We start from the raw sequence: 22,561 nt of genomic DNA, 5'->3' as shown, positions 1-22,561 counted from the left end.
ATATATATATTTATATATAGACTCTTATTATATATATATTTATATATAGACTCATATATATATTTATGTATAGACTTTTATTATATATATTTTTTATTATATATATTTATATATAGACTCTTATTTTATATATTTATATATATACTCTTATTATATATATTATATGTATATACTTATATATATATTTAATCCATCAACATTTAGAACCTAGGAGAAAGACAACTGTCCCCCCATCATTAAAAAATATGTCTGTAGGTTCAGGAAGTGGTCTGTCATTCATGGCTCTCTCTCCTTCAATACCTCTAACATGGGATACACCTGCATCCATTTCACATGACCTTTGTTTCAAGTTGGTGATGGTCATTTAAAACATAGGAGGAGCAACAGTGGGGGGAAAGTTCAGTGGACCCACCTGCCTGCAGTCTTCGTAGATTTTTGAAAGGTTCTGCTCTGAGTGGAAGACGAGAGTTGAAGGCAAGTTGGAGGTTTATGATGAGGGATAGAAGTAGCCAAGATCCCTGGATTCTGTTCTGTGGGCAACCGACCGATCCAGAGGGGCATTTCTCATCACCAAGTGATAGGTCTTACCTGAAAAGACTGGTCTCTGGTCACTTTTGTTCAGTAAAATGCTGAGATAAAGACAAAATTCATCATGGCAGGAATCTCAGAGGTTTGCATGTGTTAATGTCTTGATTGTATTGAGTCTTGGTTTCCAAGATCTCATTCTCTCTCCTTCTCTCTCTCCTTTCCCCTCTTTCTCTCACTCCCCCCTTCTCTCTCTCTCTCTCTGTCTGTCTCTCTCTCATGCTCTCTCTTTCATTATATCATTCTCAATGACCTTACATAATTCTTTAAAAAAAGAAAACCCATGAGGTAGTTATCATTAATCTATATTAGTTTGTCCTTATAGATCAGGAAATGAGGTTGTAGGAGGTAAGTACATGAACCCATAGGAGTTTGACCACCACAACTGTAACTACTTTCAAAATTTTCTGTCGTGTATTTGAAACTTTAAAATTATTTTGTATTGCTTCCCATCAAATAAAATTGATGCTTCAGAGACAAGCACTGTGTTTCCCCTGAGGTCATGTCCTGGTTCCCAGGAATAGGCACGCACCAGCTTGAGAAGCTTAGGGGTTAGGAATGAATGAGTTGACATTTTACACTGTGGACCAAAAGGAGTCAGGTTCCTCACTAAGGGCTCTAGTTATAGAGTCTGCCTGATACGACTCACCAACTATATCATAAATCCAAAGGTTTTGCTTAAAATTTTAAACGGGAGCGAGGGGGTATCAGCAGACAGCATAGCTTGTGCAAAGGCCTTCCGTTTGAAGAATGCATTTTCAGTGCTGGGACCTTTTTTTTACCTTGTCCACGCTGAACTCCTAGTAGAGAAAGTGAGTAGACTGATGTTCAGGGTTTCATCATGGGTTTTTTTTTTTAAAACCAAGCACCAAATTTGTTTTAGTGATTCTCTTAAGAGTGATTCATCAAGGACCCTCGCCTGTGTCCCCTTTGTGCCTGGGTACAGATGTGCATCTAGAACACATTTAGTTCTATGTTTTCAAAGAGTGGCCGCCCACTCTGTGCATATGATTAATTCTACATGCAGCTAATTATACCCACAATTGGCTAATTGTCAGTGCAATTAGCCAATTGCAGGCCCAATTGGCCACTTGTCCCATAATTTGAAGGTGCAAGTGGACAATTGAAGAACAGATTAGATGCAGGCCGAGTTTTACATATTCAAAGAGGAGGGAGACTACAGGAGGGACAGGCTTTTAAAACGTGGTCTTAAGTGCAAAGTAAAAAATCAATACATGCAGGTCTTTGAGAAAGAAAGTTACAGTTTCCTGGAACACGCTTTCAAACTCAGTACTTTGGCTGATATTTGTTTGTTTGTTCGTTTTTGTCTCTGGCTTTGTTTTGTTTTGTTTTGTTTTCAAAATGGAGCAAGGGATGAGTTTCTATGCTGCATTGGAAATGTAAAACAAATTGAAATGTTTAGAATTTAAGTCAGAATGACCACACCCTCAGCCATCCTGTAACTGTTTATTTACACGCAATGTTCAATGTCAACATTTTTTTTTCTCCCTAAAAAGATCGTAAAAAAGCAAACAGACAAACAATCAGATTTCCAGGACAGAGTTGAAGCCAAGTTTTTAACCGCTAAGAACTCTTCCATTTCAAAGCCTATGAATTTGAAGGGTTAATAGTAAATCAAATAAGCCTCTGAGAACGGCAAATGTTACCAAGCTTTTGGCCAAATCTCCTGGACTTCTCTCGTTTCTTTCCAGTTATTCTTAATATTCTTTACTATAAAAAGTTCTCCTCACGTCAAAGGCCCTCATCGTTGGTCCTTTCTTTTCTCTTTTGCACAGCTGCATTATCTAGGACACCTCGAAGGAATGGCTGAGGTCACCCCTCACTTTATGTGATCACATTCAGGGATTAGGACTATTGTTAGCAATTATCTGTTCAAGCACAGCTATCTAGATGCGGAGCCTCAAACCTATAAATATTCACCCTTCTGTGCATGTTTTCTTCTCAGGTGCCCAGATCCAGAAGTGGGAGCCTAAAATAGCAAGAACGTGTGTGAAAACTGGCACATCGTAGGCACTTAGTAAACAGCGGCGGGAGAAGAGTGTCACTTATGGGGAGTTTTAGGGCCGAGAAGGAGGTTTGGAATCTGCTCCCGCAGAGTGGATTTAGTTGCCTGGAAAGTCATTGCAGTTAAAATAAAACAAGATCAGTATGGCTTTCCTTATATCCGCAGTTTATATTTTTAGGGACTTCAACCCTCTATAAGTTGGCCACAGATTGAGAAGTAAACCCAGCAGACTTTCATGTATCAGGATTATCTGCTACGGAGCACGTGCACCAAAACCCTGTAGAAAATGTCACTGAGCCCAAGTGTCCCAAGCTGATCTTTGGAACATGAGTCTCGAGGGATTTTCTGAACGCAAAGGACTTCATGGTCAAAGATGGATGGGGACATAGCCCACTATTTGCATATTTAAGGTATAAAAACAAAAAGGTCAGCAATAAAAAAAACTGTTTAATTTATGTTTAACTCAGAATATTTCAAAGTAATTGACCAAGACATCCCATTTTTCCATCATCGCTAGTACTAGGATACCGAATTCGAGTTGAATGGGACACATTTTTGGAAATACAGCACTAGACCGTGGTTTCGAGCTAAATGATGAGCTAATATGTACCTTTAAGAAACCTGATCATTTGATGTTCAGCTCACAGAAATTTTTTTAAAAGATCACTTTCAGGGCTCAAGACCGGGGAACTCAGAAATTAAAAAAAAAAAAAAAATCAATTTGGAATCTGTGTCATAGGTTATTCGTTGAAAGTAAGTCACTTGCCTCTCTGGGCCTCAGTTTCCTCATTTGTGTGAGAGAGTCAAATTTGATGAGGGCTGAGCTCCTTCCTGCCCTGGCTGGCATCCTGGGGCACTCAGAGATTGAGCCAAGAAGTGCTTTCTTTATTTTGTGAATTTGTCTTTCCTGTCGCCATCTCCAGGGCTTGCTGTACACGAAACCGGAAGCCAGACTTTCCCATTCCAGATTTTCTGCGTATCAGCTCATCACCTGGGATAAGTCTCAACTGCTGGAAACCTCAGTTTCCCTAAAGAAAAACTGAGGGTGATAATATAACCAAAGGAAGGCTCAACAAGCTAATGAAGGTGAAAGCCATTTAAAATGTATAAAGTGTTCCCTATTGGTGCTGCTGTTAAACAGTTTACTAGCAGTTCGTATTAATATAACTAGTAGTTACATTAACTACTATAAGCCCAGATTCAATTATTATTCTTATTCATTGCCCCTTAGCTACTACTAATATGCTAATCGTGATAATTAACCAATGCTATGCTTGATGCATTTCAGCACCAGATTTTGCTCTGCTAAACTTGGGGTTTTGCTTGGAGGGGAGAATAGCAGTGCTGGCCTTCGGGCCGTGCCAGGAAAATGTGTGGGCCAGATGGCAATCCAAGTTGGTCTGATAGAACATTTCTATTTCTGTGGATTCTCAAAAATGAACTGACAGGCACGAACCAAAGTGGTGACTCATAGCCTTCAGGCCCCTGACTTACAGCTTCTGAGCTGAGATTTCCTATTGTCCTGCAAAACCTATTTACGGAATGCTACAACTGGACCCTTCTGTCCCCGTCGTCATCAATGTCGTCGTCACCATCACAGCCGCCCTTCACCGAGCACCTACTGTGTGCCTGGGCCTGTTGGGCGGTCTATCAAAATGGACCCCTTTCGGCTCTGTAACTACCCCACGGTGCCTATGTCTGAACGGCCCGTCTTCAGATGCAGAGATTGTCGGTCAAGGAGACTGAGCAACTTGTCCCCCGTCACAGAGACCCCGAAGGGTGGTGTTGAGATCGGAGTCCCGAACTTCTACATTTTTCTTCTTCTATGATATTGTGTCTCCAATTGTAATCCTCCTGTGGGCAGTCGCTAGAGTATGTCCGTGTGTACGCATACATGCAAGCATATGTTTTAATTCCATTCCCCAGAGGAAATACAGTACTCCGGCCTGTTTCAGAACATTCGATAGAAACGTGCTCGCTGGCTTGAATTTCCAGAAAGTCCAAAATTTGGTCCACAGTCATGCTGTTTTACCCTTGTAAGTTGATTGAATATCAATACTGGACCCAGATTCTCAGTAAATAACTATAGAGATGGGGGCTTGAAGTCACTGGCAGATTAGGCTTAGAATCTAGACCTTCTTCTGGCTCTCGGGCCAACACTCGACACGCTACACCTTAGGAATGGAGAAACCCATTTGTTCTTAGTCACTGCTCCTCTTTAATCTGCTGTTGCTGATGAAAAACAATCCCTCAAGGAAGGGAAGGAATATCTATATCTATCCACTAGAGACATCTTCATCATCATTATCGAGAACATGTGGGCAATGGCAGGATCCTGAGTTTCTCAAGTTGTGTTTGTGTAGGAGACTGAACCGCACTGTGGATCAGTTGCACAGCTGGAGTCCATGTGGACCTGAGGGCTTTGTAGGGTCTCCGAGAGACATCAGCCAAGGCCATCAGACTAGATGGTGGTGTGGACACCCAACACAGCCATTTTGGCAAGAAGATAGTAAAATACTATTTTGGATCCCATTTTTGAAGGGACTGACTTCTTAAGGCACGCACTAGGTTTTCGTTACCAAATGAACAGTCCCATTAAAAAATATTATCAAATTAATAGCATAACAAGTTTTTAGGGGAGGTTTATTAGAGTCAAATATTTTTAAAAGCTGTCATTGAAACAGACATAGTTGTTAAATTGAGGAGATAATTAGGTACCTGAAATTAATCAAAGTATGTTTTCAAAAATAAAATCTATATTTGACTCATTGCAAATATGTCTCATTCTTTTCTGCGTCCCTGTAATATATTAGAAATTGGCAATTTTACAAACCAATCTGCCAATTGCCCTTGGCCGTTAAAATCCTGTTCTGCCCTTACCATGGTGGATTCTATAAAAGTGTGCCCCAAATGAAAATGCAAGCTAGAAGATCTATACAGTGTCCGGGCATCCACTGTAATGTATAAAGACGATAATGCTAAATTGAATACCTTTATGTTCAATTTTCTACTAGTCTATTCTTTCTCCTTTGTTTTTCTTTTCTTTCTGAATTGCTCTTTTCTAGGGGCGCCTGGGTGGCTCAGTCGGTTAAGCGTCCGACTTCGGCTCAGGTCATGATCTCACGGTTCGTGGGTTCAAGTCCCGCATTGGGTTCAGTGCTGACAGCTCAGAGCCTGGAGCCTGCTTCCGATTCTTTGTCTCCGTCTCTCTCTCTCTGTCCCTCCCCTGCTCATGCTCTCTCTCTCTCTCTGTCTCTCTCTCTCTCTCTCAAAAATAAAGATTAAAGAAATTGAATTGCCTTTTTCTATCAGCTAGGTATAGCATGATGATGACAGCTTAGTGGGCGAGGGAACCGCAAGGAAAAGAGTAACAAGGCAAGAATGTGACATCCGTAAGTAAGAACCCAGGAGTAAGTTGAAATTAATTCATTCCAAAAATATTTATTGAGCACCTATTATGATGCAATGGGAGTCAGCCTAAAGCCCTGACTCCCATGAATTTTCATTCCCGTCAGGGGAAGAGACGGCCCACAGAAAACAACCAACAGTGAAAGAGATGATCTATCAGGTGGGAATAAGTCCTATGAAAATATATACTAGAGAAGAGAAGGTGAGACGGTGGTGGGGGGAATGAGAAGGAGCCCTCCTGGGAGACCAAAGTGGAAGGGACCATTCTACGCCTCCATCCATGAATATTTACGTGGCGGGGGATCTCTGGCATCTCTGTTTCTGCTTCGTTTTCGTCTCCTCAAATGCAATTTCAGTTTGGTCAGAGCTGAGGTGATGAACGAGACAAAGGTTTCTGCCTAGCACCCAGGCCACTGAGGGCAGGGGTGGCGTGTCAGAGCTTTGCGCGAAGGGGCAGGAGCCATGCCGGTGCTTGTCTGCCGGGAGCCCACTAGACGCAAGGATCGCCACCTTCCCTCACCCCCGACCTGGAGGAAATCAAACCTCATCCAGTATAAGATGCACTCATTATGGAAACACTGAAGTCCAGCCTTTCTTCAGCATCTCCGCTAACTGCAGGCGTATTTTGTGAACCACGTTGATAACATTGGCTCGCCTGAATTATGGCTTAGAGTCCGTTTTCTTTCTCGGCAGGGTAACGGCTCATCCAATTCCGTATTCTCGTCTTTTCTCAGTCCTTGTAGAGTTTGCTGCTTCTTCAGATGTCTTTGTCTTGTGCTCATCATTCCAGAGAAATAGGATTTGATGTTAGAACGGAAAGGTGGCATAGAAAGGGAACAGTGGGCTCCAGAGATATGCCGAGACCTGGTCCAGGTGCTAGACTAAACAAACCTTGGATCAGTTAACCCCCATTAACAACCCTGGGAATAAAGAATACTCCTGTGTTCAGGAATAATTTCAAGGTCACAGGGATTATAAGGGCTATGGCGCCCTTATGGTGCACCCAGCCACTCAGTCCAGGGTTTCAAATTTGGTCGCACGCCTGAAATTCCCTGGGCTCCTTTTGTAAAAAACAAAAATGCAGATTCCTAGGCCCTGGATCATAATAACCTCATAGCCTGAAACTATAGGTGAGTTGGGATGGCATACAAAAACCTGCAAACACAAAAAACAAAGGAAGAAAAAAAACCCACCTCTTCTTAGTGATTCCGAAGATCACCCAAGTTTGGAAACCTTTGATTGAGTTCCGCTTCCTCTTTCAGAATCATGACACGTGAGACCGAGGGAGGAGAGGGAGGAGAAGACCTTCTCAAGACGGATCTGGGGCTGGTTCCCGCGTGTCTGACCAGGCCACCCAATATGGAAATGTTTCCCTCTTCTCCTTTACCTTGCTCACTGATACTTGGTCTGTAGCGCTCACAGCCTTCTTAGATGCTACTGTGCCTGGTGCCGTAAGCCTGACTGCCAGCTGGAGGCGAGAGCTTTGCCCCTGTTCGTTCCTTTCACCGTTCTGAGCACCAAGAACATTGTCTGGCTCATAGCAGGTGCTCAGTAAATCTTGAGTTAATTCTGATCGCTCCTGAGTTTCAATGAGAACTATTTCCCCTGGGTGGGGCCGCTACTCCCCTCTTCCACCGAGGGCTCTTGACCTCCCCAGGACTGGATTTCAGGAGCTTCCCCTTCCCGTATCAGTATGAGTCCCATGGATGGGGTAACAAGGCTTCTTTCCCTACCTCAGAGCAGGGTAGATAGATGGGAGGGTGTGAAGGAAGGTGAGGAGGGCGGGCCTCCCATTGCCCCATCTTTGCTCTGGAAGGCCTGACACTTGCCTTCATTAGTGGGCCATGATTAGTTGTGCTGACGTCTCCAAAAAACCGCAACCAAAAGGTAGTGGAGACTCTGGGAAGAAGAATCTGGGAGGAGCTCCTGCCAATAGGCTGGGTCCAAAATGGCACTCTCTTTACGGGGGCACAGACCAGGCTGGACTCCCGCACCAGCTCTGTGACCCTGGGCAAGTCACTTTCAGTTCCCGTTGCTGTCCAATGAGAAAGTGAGTCTCTAGCTCAGAAAGCTATTAGAGAGGGCTTACCTTACCAATCGGGTCTCTAAAACTGGCTAACAGATAAAAAGAAACCATTTTGATTTCTACGGACCATGCGAAGTTAGCAAAGCGATGGTAAAATACCACATCTCTACCCATGTGTGGATGTCTGCGTCACTTATAAAGCTGCATGTGTACATAATTTAAAAGTAAACTAAGGCCAGTTCATCGAAGAAGAAGAAATGTAATTCAGTTGTAGGCGGACTCCTGCCTGGACTTCTTTCCGTGGGCCCTAACGCATTTCCCAGCGCACAGTAATTGTTCAACAAGGGCACACTGAATGAATGGCCAATGTCCCTTTCCGGGGTCCTATAAGCATAGTGGACCAGCCATAAAGACAAGAATAAGCAAATGCAAGGGGCTCAGTGTATTTCTACGTGTCACATAAACTGGAGTTATGTGTACCAATGAAAAGACTGGCAATGGCCTCCCTTGCTCGGATCCAGTACAACTGGTACGTGACAATTAGAAGATAAAACCAGTGTCACCTTGGGTAGCATCAGTATAGACTGCTATCAAGAGGACCCCCGATATTATTACCAGCTGCAATAAAAAAGCACTTCTTTGAATGGTTTTTTCTACCTAATTGTCAAAACTGAATAATATTATCAGCTTTTTCATCCTTTGAGTATTTTTCTAATAAGAAAGCACAGAGATGCATTGCAAATAAAAGCAGAAGATTTGAGGATGCAAAGCAATCATGCAAAATGACTTTTACATCAGTTTGATAAGCAGCTGAAATTTAATAACTACATCTCTCCTATGGTGTTGGATGAAAGTTTAATACTTTCTGCTTTGGCTTCTTTCTTCTGCAAGACGCTTATTCAGAACTGAAGCTTCTCCTTTTATAGTCAGGAAAATGAGAGGTGCAGTGGATTAATCAAAGCCTTGCGGGGCCTGGCCCAGCCCCAGCCCGGGCCAAACCATTGTGACTTAGAATCTAAACTAAACCACACCGAGCGCTGTCCCTGACCACCAGAGAAATAGGGCGAGACGTCCCAATATCTCAAAATACCAGTAGAATGTCACCGTGGAAAGGACACACCTCATTAAAAGCCGAGAAATAAGTCTACGTCTCCAACATCTCTTTATGTCTTTGATGAGGACAACTTTTACAACTGATGATGATGATAATAATAATAATAATAAAATAGTAACATAAAGAAACCGCTTGGAGTTGAACTAAGATCCCGTATTTTAAGAGGCGATCACTTCGAATCCAAGAATACTATGACCCTGTTAACACACCAAATGTGTCTTCCCCTATAAACATGCATTTAGTAAAGCATGAATGAATGCATGCGTGTAGTAATGAACGACAGAGTGCAGGCAGGAAAGAATGAATGAATGTGCCATTGTTTTGCAGATGGTATCTAGCCCGACCTCCCCAATTTAGAGTTGGGGAAATTGAGACGCAGGAAAAGGAAATAAGGGCTCAATTTGGGTGTCAAGTAAGTCAGCATGAGTCAAATGGCATTGGACATCTGTCTCCTTAGGCCTCGCGAGAGCCTCAGCAGCCGAGAAGTCCCCATTCCCAGTGCTGCCTCAGCAGCCTTGGGAGGGGATTTGCCCGGAGCTCCTAGCACCCACACGGCAAAAACCACAGCCTGATGAGCCCCTTTGGAAAGACAGAGACCCTCAGTGGAGAGGGAGGAGCATTTGAGTAGACATTGTCCAGGACGAATTGGGAAGCCAGCTCAAAACCCGTGGTAAGCCCAGATGGAACTCTCTAGCTCTGGGTCTCGCCAGGAAGCGATGGGTTTCTCAGGGCTGGTGGTCTTGCCCCGGTGAAGGGCTAACTAGCCAACATGGAGTTTGGCTGGCTTGCTCTCCTACTGCCCCCTACTGGAAGGTTTCCTGCCAAGGAGTCAAGTGAGTCGCCTTTAAGTTGTTTTTCACGATGGGGACCAACAGAAGTCAACAGGGGATTCTAACTCAGGTGTGAGACCAGAGACTGGCGTGAACCACGTCTAGTAACCCAGAAGCATGCGTGCGCCTTCTAAAGGTTACAGATGAAGCTCGATAACACGCAGCCCCACGAGGACTCGCATTACCTCCTTTTGCCAAAACTGTTCGAAAGAACAAGGGCACACAGTTTCCTGGCTGTTTCTAGAAGTGTGCACCACGCAGATTCAAACGGAATATGTTTGTTTGTTGTTGGTGTTTTTTTTTTTTTTCATAAAGGTATAAACAGATAGTAATCCAATGAAGGAACATCTGATCCAGTCATCAGATCTAACGGCAGCCTTTTAAAAGGGAAATGTAACTCCAGATGTCGTCTTAAGAAAATGCATCAATTAGGCAAATGAGAAATCCCCTCATAAATCAGAGAATGAGAAGCTCAAGTCCAGGACTTGCCGAGGGGCGGGGGCGGCCGGGAGGCTGCAGATGATGCCTCCCTCTGTCTTTTTTTCAGGCCCAGGTAACCCGGCCGCCTCCCGCTCGCCCCGAGTTGTGTTTACCTTCTTGAAAGCTGGTGCGATTTGGAAAGAGTGCTCTGAATGTTCCAAACCTTTTACCCCGAAGATAATAATGCCTCAGCCTTCGGGAGCGGGACCCATATAAGCTGGTGTCACTATTCATAAAATAATTGAGTTTACACAAAAAGTGATTTCAGTAATAGCTGCCTTTTTATAAGTATGTACATTTTATTTAAAATTACTGACTCAAAAGGCAAGGTAGAAAAAAAAATCACCTCCAACAACTTCCTGTAATTGCGAATTATTGTGAGGGAAACAGAAGGAAAAGATTTCGAAATTATGAGCCATTATGCTCAAGAGAGAGAGAGAGAGAGGAGAGAGAGGGAGAGAGAGAGAAGCCGCGGAAAAAAAAAAAAAAAAAGACATCTCGGCTTCATGAAACACAGCTGACAAGCTCGGCTAAATTACCCCCGGACCATTACAAAAATCACTTAATTGCCAAGCATTTTGTTAGGTCAATTGACTCTAATTGAAAAAATAACAAAAAGCTTATTATGCTGCAAATGTGGCCGTGGAAAATGAGTCTTCTGTTAGAAGGAAACAATAATTCTAAATTTCAGCTGCTGCTCACACTACAAAGTTCAGTGTTTCCTTCGGGTAGAATCCGCCTCGGAGGACAAAGTGAATACGCATCCATTGATTACTTTCCCTCTTAAGACCCCCCCCCCCAAGCCTTGCTCTCCCTGCTGCCCCCCTGCCTCGCCCCCACAGGAGTGCCAGCGACCCCCACCCCTTCCAGCCGCGAATAGACACCCACTCCTGGCTCGCTGCTCACCCCCACGCGGGGAAGGGCCTGGGAGACAAAGAGGGGAGAGGGGCAGGGCGTGGGGGCCCGGCTCTCCCCCTGGTGGGACACTGCCCTTTGGCTAAAATGCCTTCCCCGCCACCTTCTATCCCCAGCCCCTCTCCCCTTCTCCCCTCCCGGCTTCCTCTCCCCTCTCCCCCTTTTAAATACAGATAACAGAATAAGGGGAACGGCTTATGTCCACGAAATTTCTGGAATGGCCCCTCACACGCACGCCCAGCCCTGGCCTTGATTGACATCAAGTGCCGTCATTAAAAACCCCGCCAGCTGAGGTAGGTGAAGGTTTATTTATAATTACACATTTTTAGGATGGTTTGTCCAGAGTTGGCGCGTTTAAACAGACAAATGGGCCGCAGCTCTAACCGCCCCAATTATAGATTTGGACGCGGGGGGTTTGTCACGGGGGTGAATCTGCTTTGCAAAAAGTAATTATTTGCCCGTAAAACCAGGAGGCCAGGGTAGAAAAGTCTGCGGGCAGAAGCTTTGTTTGGAAAGCCAGCGGGGAGAGGGTGGGTGTCTGTGCGTGTGTGTGTGTGTGTGCAAGCGTTTGTGTCTGTGTGTGTGTGTCCCTGTGCGTGTCTACATGCGTGTGCTCCTGTGTGCCCATTATGTGTGCCCGTGCGTGTGCACAGGTGTGTTGAAGGGAGTCATAAGTTGCAGAAAAACCAACCTTCTCCGCAACCCCCTGTCTAAACACAGGGCTGTAGAGCACACACCCCTTCCCTGCTTGCTTTATCTCGAAAATTACAAATCCCTGACCATCTTCAAACCCAAGACAGTGAGATCCGCCAACCCCAGAGAGCACCAGTCCCCGGCTGGGGGAGCCCGGGGAGCCCGGACTGCGGCCTCAGGGAGCACGGAGCCTGAGAAGGGTGACCTGCAGAATGAGGGAAGGCTGTCCAGTCGCCCTGGGGTGGAGGCGCGGGGCTGCGGGGGGCGCTGGGCACAGGGGACCGGTGCCCTCGGAGCAGAGGGGGGGGCGCTGGGCATGTGGGGGGCCGTGCCCTCTGGAGCGGGAGTGCTGGGCATGGGGGGACAGGGCCCTCGGAGGCAGCCGGCACATCCTCTCTTCCACCTCCGCTCGTGTGGCTGCCTCTTCTAGGGCCTGGCGTCCCTCAGCCCCAGGGGCAGACCGGGTGGTACCAGGAGGCTGTGTGCCTCTTCACCCTTGTGGTTTCTTGGGGGCCCCACAGCTGGAGACAATGGCAGGAGCGGCCTTGGAGAGCCCCGAGTGTCACCTGGCGTCTGGGCAGGCAGCAGAACCCGGGAGCCAAGCGAGGCCTCGGGGTGCTACAGGTGTTCAAGGCGCCCTGAGCGCGGCTTGAAAACTCGGATGGGAGAAGGGGGGGGCACCCGGAACTGAAGCTGAGGGGAGCTGCGCCAGGTCGGAGGAGCCTTGGCTGGGGCTGCAGGGCGTGGGGCTTCCACGGGGGGGGGGGGCAGGCGAGGGGGGCGGGCGGGACGCAAAGGCCACGGCTGACCTGGGGGGGCGAAGGAGCCGCAAGAGGTCAAGGCCAGGCCCCCAAACGGCCCCACCACCCTGACGGCTGCACAGGGAGAGGCCTGACTGCCTGGAAGGAAGCTAGTCCTTCCGCAGAAGCGGGGGGAGCCCCACGGAGAGAAATAAAAGTGAGGGATGGTGAATTCGGTACCACTTGCCAGACCAATGAGCTTCATCAATTAATCACAGCCAAATAATCACCACCTACATTAAAGAATAATACATGAAAAGGACAGGGGCCTCGCTGTAACTTATTCAGAAAGGGCTGCCTCCCTAATCCCTCTGAGTCCTGACATGTTAACTGGGTAGCGACTAATTAGATGTCAAAAATTCATAAGCGCTCTTTAATATTGCATATATCTGCAGCCGCCGACATTTCAATATGAGAGGTGTATACACAGAAGTCACTATAGCATTAAAACACAGCGGGGTGGGAGGAATAAAAGGGAACCAATAAAAACAATGTCCCTCAAAAACCCCAGAGACTGTGGGCTTTGGAAGTGTGTACTTTCTTATTCAGAAAAGGTATCACCTTAATAAGAATTATAGGCAAAGGGGTTTCGCTGCTCCGTGCTGCGTGGACAGAAAGAGGGAGAGGAGACGGGCTTATCAAAGGCACTGCCAGGTAAATAGTAATTTATTGTGCATGCACAATGAACATTACCCAGTGTTCTGACACTGGGTAATAATGAAAGACATGTTATTGTGGCGTCCACAGAGGGAACTTCCACTCCCGCCTCCTCCCTGCTCCCTGTCTCTCTTGAGCAAAGAAGCGGTGATGGGTCCTGGCAGCTTCTGCCTGTTTCAAGCCATTTCACATAATATAGGAAGCACCTGAAGTTTAGTGGATTAAGTAAGTGAGTTAGTTTGCCGGCTCGGTGATATATATGTTGCCTGCATGTGAACTTATATTTCAAATGCTGGGGACTATATTTTCATGAAACAAGCCTTTTCCTGTTGGAAGAATTATAGGAATGTGATATAATACAAGGCAGTGAGATTAAAAACAATGCATCATAGCAGGGAGAAAATGCACTGTTTTATGACTTGCATCCGTTAATTGAACCTCTCAGGAATAAAGAGAAGGGCTCTGCAGGAACCTGCTGGAAAATCATTCTCTTTTTTGACTTCCAGGGGGCGTTTTTTTTGTGTTATTTTGTTTGTTATTTTGATTTGTTTAGCATGCATGCGCATACATAGATGTATCTGCACACACACACGCTCATGTGACATAATCACACACAGACAATGCACACATGTGCATATTTAAACACACATGCACACTCGTGTGCACACGCATACCATATATGCACGCATGCACGCACACACACGTACACACACCAGCGATACTCTGACTGACATGCTCGACGTTCTGTACCAAACCACTCTTTATCAAAAGTTATGATTCTTTTAATCCTGCTCACATTTGACATAGGAGGAGAGTGAGTAATTGTATTGAGTGTATAAGAGAAGATGTGAGTTCAGGGGCGCCTGGCTGGCTCAGTCATTAAACGTCTGACTTCGGCTCAGGTCATGATCTCACAGCTCGTGAGTTCGAGCCCCGCATCAGGCTCCGCACTGTCGGGGCGGAGCCTGCTTGGGATTCTCTCTCTCTGCCCCTCCCCTACTTGTGCTCTCTCTAAATAAATAAATACATAAAAATTTTTAAAAATTTTAAAAAGAAAATTAAAAAAAAAGAAACTATCTGAGGATCTGAATTCAAATCATTAGATGGGCAATTATTAGCAGCTTTGCACCAGTCCTGTTGGTATTCTGAGGCTCGGTTTTGCCTTCTGTAAGATGGGAGAAGCAGTGTCGTCCTCCCATTTGGTCGAGCAGGGTATGGGATCACAAATGCCAAGTCGTCTGTGAGATGCCAAGAGCCGTATAAAGGCGACACGTCCTGATTACGTTCCACTGCCTGATGGCCAGCGATGTTCCTCCTTGTGTATATCGTGATGTTGATGCAGACTTTTTTTTTTAAATATCAGATGAAGTTTTATCTTTACCCAAACCCCTGGATGATTGCATTGATGTAAGCCCCACAGTAGATATTAATGGTCAGTTTCCTGGTTAGGGGGAGATGCCTGCCAAAGACAGTCCTGGGCTCCGTTTCCGGTTAAGTCTATGCTGACTTACCTTTGAGCGTACCTCCAGATTCGTGACTGTCTCTGGAACGTCAACTCGAAGGGAGGGACGGTCCGGAGAAGGTGGAGGAGACCCGATTTAGTCATCTGGCACAGCACCGTGGCCAATGGTCAATCTTTATCTGATGATACAGGGTCTTTGCCTTGGGACTCACTCTAGTAATTCAGGCTGAGACAGTCCTTTAATGACCGATATTTAAATCACAGTTAACTGCACCCATTTGCTATTTTTGTACTCCTGATTCTTTCTCACAGTGTTAAACTGGTTTCTTCCCCAGCCTCAGTGTTGTTGTTTGTTTGTTTGTTTGTTCTCTCAACTCAGGAGCCTCTATCAATTCTGACTGGTAGCTAGGAAAACATGATCTCCCCTGGTTTGCCTGGACTGTAGGAAGTGAGACAGTTATTTCCTTAATGGGTTGAGATCAAAGCCCAGGTCATTTCACTCACTCATCGTACCACCCACTCACTCATTCTGCCACTCATTCACCCATTCCTGCCTTCCCTTTTCAAATAATTTTTAGCATAATTACCACAGCCTGACTCAGTTTCCTGCTCCCCAAAACATATATCCAATGGGTTGGTGACATGTAAACAGGTGACCCAGATGTAATGATATAAGTCCCGGGGGAGACGGGTGTTTTTAGAGCGGGGGGTGTTAGGGGCACCCACAGCAGGAGCACCCAAGGTAGTCCAGAAAGGAGAGGTCGGGAGAGGCACGAAACTGGGCACAGAAGGGCCAGAATGAGATGGGAAAATGAAGGTAGGAGAATTGCCTGAGGCACAGGGAACGGCACGTGACAGGTTAGTGCAAGGGACATTTGGGTATTTGTTCTCTTCCCTCCAGCCGACCACCACCTGGAAATAGCACTTGGCATGTTTGGGGGGCACCCCCATTCTCAGTCATATGACTTCAGTGTGGTAGATCCCCTCCCCTCTCAAGAACAGGCTCTCTCTAGTTTCACCCATGATTGTGCCGACTCCTCTTGTCACTCTGACTGGTCCAGAAGTGAGTACACAATCTCCTCAAAGCCAATGAAATGTGAGATGCTTGCTGGGGATTCTGGGTAAGAGATGCCTCCTCTCACTTCCATAGGATCCCTCGGAACTTTCTCTCCCTTTCTGGACGGTGCGGTGTGAAGTTTTGAGGTCTGCGACAGCTGGAAGGGACCAGAACTGCCAGGACTATTGCACCGCGTCAGAGGGTAACACTCACATTGTGAAAGGCAGTGCAGAGAGGCAGAGAGGAAACGGATCGAGCTGATATTGTCTGAGTTGTTGGATCAATCCTCACCTCAAGCTAGATGGCTGTCAATTTTACAATTTTACGAGCCAATAAATTCCTATTATTGTTTAAACCACTCCAGTGAGGGATTTCTTTTATTTGAGGCATAAGGTATCTGGGATGAAGAAATCTGGGGCATCTTGTGATGAAAGGGAAGGGGAAGGAGGAGGGGGGAGGAGGAGCAGGAGGAGAAGAAGGAGGGGATATGGGGATGACGATGACGAAGGTGACGATGGAGTTGATGGTGACAATGGATGAAGCTGACGAACATGGCTACCACGTCCTGTCTCTAACATATCACGCATCGTACTCAGTGCCTTAAAATTACTGGCTGCTTGATCTTCGCCAAATCCCGTGAGACAGATATTTGCCCAAAGTCCTACTCTTAATAAATGGAAGAAGAGGGCCTCAAACCATCTGGTCTCGCTCCAAAGCCCGACTCCTTGGCTGAGGGAGATATTGCTTAAGATGTAAGAGGAAGGAAGGCGGGAGCCAGAGGCAGGGCATTCGGCAGCCCAGCCCAGGGTTCCATGTGGGTGACACGTTCCATGTGTGTTCCACGCCTTGTAACGGGATGCTTGTCTCTGCGCTCCTTGGGCTGGGGCTCCATACACACGTGGACCGCCCTCCACCACAACACTTGTCCCGTTCTTGAATTAACGGGCTTCTGGTCAGTATCCCATGCTTTCTCCCACACAACGCCTGCCCCTAGAGTACAAATCACGTTCTCCACCCACACACAGCACGGGTACCTTCAGCTAATAGGCGACCGAGAGGTGTCCATGTCACGAGGCTGGTGTCCATGTCACGAGGGGACCGACCTTGTGGTACCATTTATGTTCCAGAGCTCCCCATGGGATCTAGTATAAGCTAGACTCCCCTGCAGTTACAGGCTTGCCCAGCTCCTTCGGATAGCCTCCCCCTGTTTTCTACCTTCTTTTCCATGCTTCTGTCTCAATACGTCACTTGCGTATGAATGTCTATCTCAGGCTCTGTCCCTTGAGAACTCCACCCTTAAGATGTACGGTGAAGCAGAGTGACCACACAGAGGGTTGGGGCTGGAGGCTTCTGTCCAGTGCTTACTCGGTTGTGGGGACATAAACCTAGCTCTAATGCACCCCCAGACAATAGTCAGGGACAAATGAATAATCTCCAGGCCCTACTAAACACTCCGGAGGAAGCTTCTAGTCTGTCCTGGGCTTGCTTCAGAAAGCTGTGTTGTTTGGGGCTCAGAACAAAACCAGGTGGCCCTCAGCGGCAGGGCTGTGTGGATGGGATGGGCCAAGCAGAGGTTTAACAAAAGGAAGTCAATTTTGGTTCACCTAGAAAACCTCACTGGAAGGATCATTGTTTTTAAGTCTTAAAGAAGGAAGTGAGCTTTGCACGCGGTGATGAGGGCTTTGTCCCTGAAGCCGCAGCTCAAAGCAGAAGCCATAAACGTTCAACTGATGGCAATGATGCTGTTTCAGAGACCCAAGAAATAGCAGTTAAACCGATTTCCTAAACTTACAAAATTCCAATCTGCCTAAAATACGCATTATTCCACTGACACCCTAAAAAAAATATGCATTTGACAAAGGTTCCCATTCCATTTTCCCAGATGCAAAATTGAGTTCAGGGAGAGTTATTTATGTATAAGGGATGAGCTTTACAGTGGGGTCTGTCAGATCCTAAATACGGTGTGATTATTTGACTCCATGTCAAAGAGCCGCAGCGGTTTTTTGTTTGTTTTGTTTCGTTTTGTTTTGTCTTTGCACCGCAGACACTTAATATGTATGTGGGCAAGAATTAGCCCCCCACGAATGGTGCCCTGTGACAGCTGGATCGTGTCCAGGCCGGCATTAACGAAGTCCTAAAAGACAGCTCAGTGACTGTACCTCGGGAAGGCTTGACCTGCCCGCGTCACTTCAACAAAACGATCCAGGGGCAGGAACATGAATTTTAATAGCATTTGTGCTTTACACTTCCCTGATAATTCCTTAGATTTTACGTGTCGCTTCCTAAATAGCCCCTTCTTTGCGAAACGGCGTGGAAGAAGAGAGAATAAATTCTAGAGAAACAGTCTCCAAACAGGTGGTTAAAAACTGTGGCAGAATTTGGACCCCAATCCACACAACTGATGTGAGAAATTTGGTGTTTTGTCTGTGCAAAGGAGCAGAGGCCAGCAGTCTGGTCTCAGGAGGGGTAAGGCAGGCTTATCGTGACAAGCGTCGGGTCAGTGGGAACAGGCTGGTGGGCAGAGGGGGGTGCAAGCAGCGGGCAGGGAAGCGTCCGCACAGGGAGAAGGCACAGGCAGGGTGGTTTTTCACTCAGGAGTACACTCACTCCTAGCGTGCAAGGGACTTCGTGTCTCTTCTGCACGTAACTGCCTACATGCTTTACTATGTCAGGACATGTAATTGGACCGAAGACGGAAAGGTCCTGTTCTCCAGGTGACCCACGCCACGGACAGGATGATGAGGGGGATTTTATGACGACAGAAACAGCGAGAACCCAAAACCCCACAGTTATGACGCTTCCCAGTTTCCCGGAGCTGGTTTCCTGCGTGGGACACGAAACAGAAACGTCTGCAGACCATATCGCAACTAGAAGTTTCCTTTGGGCTTGGAAGCGACGGAAAGGAAATCGCTTTTCTGAGGACTTGTTCCGTGCGTGGTTAGATGCTTAGCACTTTTATTATTTTGTAAAGCGTATTTATTTTGAGGGTGGAGGGCAGGGAGAGAGGAAGAGAGAGAATCCCAAGCAGGCTCCAGGCTGACGGTGCTGAGGCGGGGCTCGAACTCATGAAGTGCGAGGTCATGACCTGAGCCGAAATCAAGGGTCAGACACTTAACCAACTGAGCCAGCCAGGTGCCCCAATGCCTGGCACTTTGTGGGATCATACTTAATCTTCATAGCAGCCTCTGCAAGCTACAAGGTAGAGCCTCCATGAAGAAAACGAGGCTCAGAGGAGTTAACTTCCTGGACTAGAGTTGCTCAGCCAATCAACCGCAGAATCCAGATTCAGGTCACTATGAATGCCAGCTTCTGCCTGCACAGGGAGAGCCATTTCCCCATGGTCAGGAGCCACCTAACAAAAAAGCCACCTATCAGACTCCTAGTCGTGTTCTCAGGATGCTGCCTGGGTCGGTCAGTCAGCCTCTCCCTTCCTTCCCTCTTTCCCACCTTTGCCACAGAGTGTCACCTTTCCTCCAAGATACTCATATTCTTTATTTATAAAGCAAACCCTCAGACAGGTCATTGCAAGTCAACAGCTGGAGTACCTCACCCACAGCCCAGAGGCCCCAACGATTCCTTTTAACTCATGATGAATCTTATGTTCCTTCATACATTTAAAGAAAATGATGTAGAGGAAAAACAAAACAAAACAAAAACTCTGAAAGAAAGAAACACTCTAGAGTGGCTTTATTTAGAACAGATCCAAATTGGGAAGGGCTCCTATATCCAACACAAGAACATCAAAAAAGAATTGTGCCGTCCATTTTAAAACAAAACGCAACTTATTACAAGGCAAAAGAGGGGCACCTGGGTGGCTCAAACAGTTGAGCTTCTGACTCTGGGTTTTGGCTCAGGTCGTGATCTCATGGTTCATGAGTTCAAGCCCCGCATCGGGCTGTGTGCTGAAGGTGCGGAACCTGCTTGGGATTCTCTCTCTCCCTCTCTCTCGGCCCCTCCCCTGCTTGTGCTCTCCCTTTCTCTCAAAATCAGTAAATAAACTTCAAAAAAAGAGAATATTTCTCACGGAGATTTGCAAAAATAAAACAAGTGTTAAAACATGAAAGAGAAATCAAAGGTGCGATGACCTTTTACAACCAAGATGCAACATTCCCATTATTGCAAAATGATTATTACTAGATTTGTTACGAGTGCCTACCTCAGAAACGCAAGAGAAGAGAAAATCCACTTTTACACGAACTGAAGAACTTGCAGAATTAATAACAATTAAGTAATATGACCATTTCAAAAGAAATACACTCAAAATCAATAGATTTCCTATGTATGAACTTGAAGAATGAACTCACAGCCAAAAAGTATATGTAATCCGTCCTTAATGTATACAGTGCCTAGATGGAGAACAGTGTACAAATTTATTCATCAAAAATATATATTAAAGGGGCACCTGGGTGGCTCAGTCAGTTAAGTGTATGACTTCAGCTCAGGTCATGATCTCACAACGTGTGAGTTCAAGCCCCGCGTCGGGCTCTGTACTGACAGCTCGGAGCCTGGAGCCTGCCTCGGATTCTGTGTCTCCCTCTCTTTCTGCCCCTCCCACTCATGCTCTGTCTCTGTCACTCTAAACAATGAATAAATGCTAATATATATATACATACATATATATATGTATATATATATATACATTAAAAAACCTTGATTGAGATATCTGGTTCCCACCCACCTGTTGGATTACATCCCGTCCCATTCTAGGGGAATTTGCACATACTGTTTCTTTGCCAAAAATGCTTTTCCCTCTGAAGCTTTTTCATGACTGACAGTTTCTTCGTATCTCAGATTGCCTATAATCTCAAAGAGATTTCTCTTCCTCATCCAAAGCTGTCTGTTCTCACTGCCAGTCATTTGCTGTGACTTTGCCCTGTTCTTCACGGCCCTTAGCATCACCTCATGTCGTCACACCCACTTGAGTTATCGTCTGCCTCCCACACCTCAATGCCAGCTCCGTGGAACGTGATTCTTTCTGTTCATCTCTGTCTGACGCAGGGTAGACACCCAACATATATGTGTTTAGTTATATTTGAAATACATACTGTGGATTATTTAGAAAGAATAAATTTTGGAAAGGGGGTAAATTCTCTCCCAATCAGTGAGTATTTTTCATTGATCAAAATGAAATTTTGAATAGGTCAGTCTCTAGATGGGGGGCTGGAGACACAGTCAATGATGCTAGAGGTCAGTTGAAAGAATAAACAAACGATATAAGGGAATGCAAACAACTATTTTCAGCAGATTACCCTATGACCCAGCAACGCATTACTAGGTATTTATCCAAAGGATACAAAAGTGCTGACTCAAAGGAGCACATGCACCCCAATGTTTACAGCAGCACTATCAACAATGGCCAAATTATGGAAAGAGCACAAATTTCCATCGACTGATAAATGGATAAAGAAGATGTAGGGTGTGTGTGTGTATATATATATATATATATATACACACACACACATATATACACACACATATATATACACACATATGTATATATATATACACACACATATGTATATATATATACATATATATACACACACACATATGTGTATATGTAAACACACACACATATACAGTGGAATATTACTCAGTGATCAAGAAGAATGAAATCCTGCCATTTACAATGGCATGGATGGAACGAGAGTATATTGTGCTAAGTGAAATAAGTCAGTGAATGGAACTTAAGAAACAAAAGAGATGAATATAGGGGAATAGAAGGACAAATAAGATAAAAAAGAGAGAGGGAGGCAAACCGTAAAAGACTCTTATAGAGAACAAACTGAGGGTTGCCGGTGGGGTGTTGGGTGGGGATGGGCTAAATGGGTGATGGCCATTAAGGACGATGCGTGTTGGGATGCGCGCTGGGTGTTATATGTAAGAGATGAATCACTAAAATAAAGGGAAAAAAATATGAGTTGGGGACAGGTATGTAGGCTGGCTCTATTACGAAACTACGTCATGCTGTATTAGTGAGGGAAATACAACACGGGCTCGAGGACAGGTAAGCACGGAACCAGCGGAGCTCATTAGCAGGTCATGAACTGGAGAACAACCGTGAAGAGTAACATATCGTAAAGATGGTGTCACAACTTGGTGTGGTAGGCAGAATTCTCGAATGGCTCTGCGGACTCATAACCCTGATATACATGCCTTCCATGTTTTCCTCCCCTTGAGAGCGGGCCAGATTGGTGAATATGATGAATTTCACCCCCCTGGTTAGGTTCCCTTATAGGACAAACATGAAGGAATTTTACAAATACAGTTGAAATCCCTAATCAAAAAAATTTTTTTAAAAATTAGAAAAAAGTATTGGAAATCAAAAAAAAAAAAAAAGGAAACCAATTTGACAATAAATTTCACATTAAAAAACAGAGTGGTATATTTGTATTGGTTGGGCATTGATGGAGTGGCATAAGAGTATATTACAAGGTTAGTTTCCTTGTAGATATTTAACTTTAAAAAAAAAGTCTGCTCTTTGTATTTGCTCTAAGTATTTGGAAAA

The 22,561-nt window shown here is 45.5% G+C and overlaps 1 long non-coding RNA gene across 1 annotated transcript; it reads left to right on the top strand.

The window, feature by feature from the left end:
- Positions 1–15,700: 15,700 nt before the first annotated feature.
- On the top strand, positions 15,701–16,411 carry LOC123582345. Its single transcript, XR_006704336.1, has 2 exons — positions 15,701–15,813; positions 16,147–16,411. It is a non-coding gene; the product is annotated as an uncharacterized LOC123582345 (long non-coding RNA).
- The last annotated feature ends 6,150 nt before the right edge of the window (positions 16,412–22,561 follow it).

The sequence above is a fragment of the Leopardus geoffroyi genome, chromosome B3, assembly GCF_018350155.1.
Source record: "Leopardus geoffroyi isolate Oge1 chromosome B3, O.geoffroyi_Oge1_pat1.0, whole genome shotgun sequence".
NCBI lineage: Eukaryota > Metazoa > Chordata > Mammalia > Carnivora > Felidae > Leopardus > Leopardus geoffroyi.
This window is presented reverse-complemented; position numbering and strand designations above follow the sequence as displayed.